Raw genomic sequence first — 1,093 nt, forward strand, 5'->3', positions numbered from 1 at the left:
AAAGGTCAGTTTTCATTCCAATCCCAAAGAAAGGCAATGCCAAAGAATGCTCAAACTACTGCACAGTTGCACTCATCTCACATGCTAGTAAAGTAATGCTCAAAATTCTCCAAGCCAGGCTTCAGCAGTACGTGAACCGTGAACTTCAGATGTTCAAGCTGGTTTTAGAAAAGGCAGAGGAACCAGAGATCAAATTGCCAACATCCACTGGATCATGAAAAAAGCAAGAGAGTTCCAGAAAAACATCTATTTCTGCTTTATTGATTATGCCAAAGCCTTTGACTGTGTGGATCACAATAAACTGTGGAAAATTTCGAAAGAGATGGGAATACCAGACCACCTGATCTGCCTCTTGAGAAACCTGTATGCAGGTCAGGAAGCAACAGTTAGAACTGGACATGGAACAACAGACTGGTTCCAAATAGGAAAGGGAGTATGTTAAGGCTGTATATTGTCACCCTGTTGATTTAACTTATTTGCAGAGTACATCATGAGAAACGCTGCACAGGAAGAAGCACAAGCTGGAATTAAGATTGTTGGGAGAAATATCAATAACCTCAGATATGCAGATGACACCACCCTTATGGCAGAAAGTGAAGAGGAACTCAAAAGCCTCTTGATGAAAGTGAAAGAGGAGAATGAAAAAGTTGGCTTAAAGCTCAACATTCAGAAAACTAAGATCATGGCATCTGGTCCCATCACTTCATGGGAAAGAGATGGGAAAATAATGGAAACATTGTCAGACCTTTATTCTGGGGGGCTCCAAAATCACTGCAGATGGTGACTGCAGCCATGAAATTAAAAGACTCTTACTCCTTGGAAGGAAAGTTATGACCAACCTAGACAGCAAATTAAAAAGCAGAGACATTACTTTGCCAACAAAGGTCCATCTAGTCAAGACTATGGTTTTTCCAGTGGTCATGTATGGATGTGAGAGTTGGACTGTGAAGAAGGCTGAGCACTGAAGAATTGATGCTTTTGAACTGTGGTGTTGGAGAAGACTCTTGAGAGTCCCTTGGACTGCAAGGAGATCCAACCAGTCCATCCTAAAGGAGATCAGTCCTGGGTGTTCACTGGAAGGACTGATGTTGAA

Source organism: Bison bison, unplaced genomic scaffold (genome assembly GCF_000754665.1).
Source record: "Bison bison bison isolate TAMUID 2011002044 unplaced genomic scaffold, Bison_UMD1.0 scf7180017864160, whole genome shotgun sequence".
In the NCBI taxonomy this organism is placed as follows: Eukaryota; Metazoa; Chordata; class Mammalia; order Artiodactyla; family Bovidae; genus Bison; species Bison bison.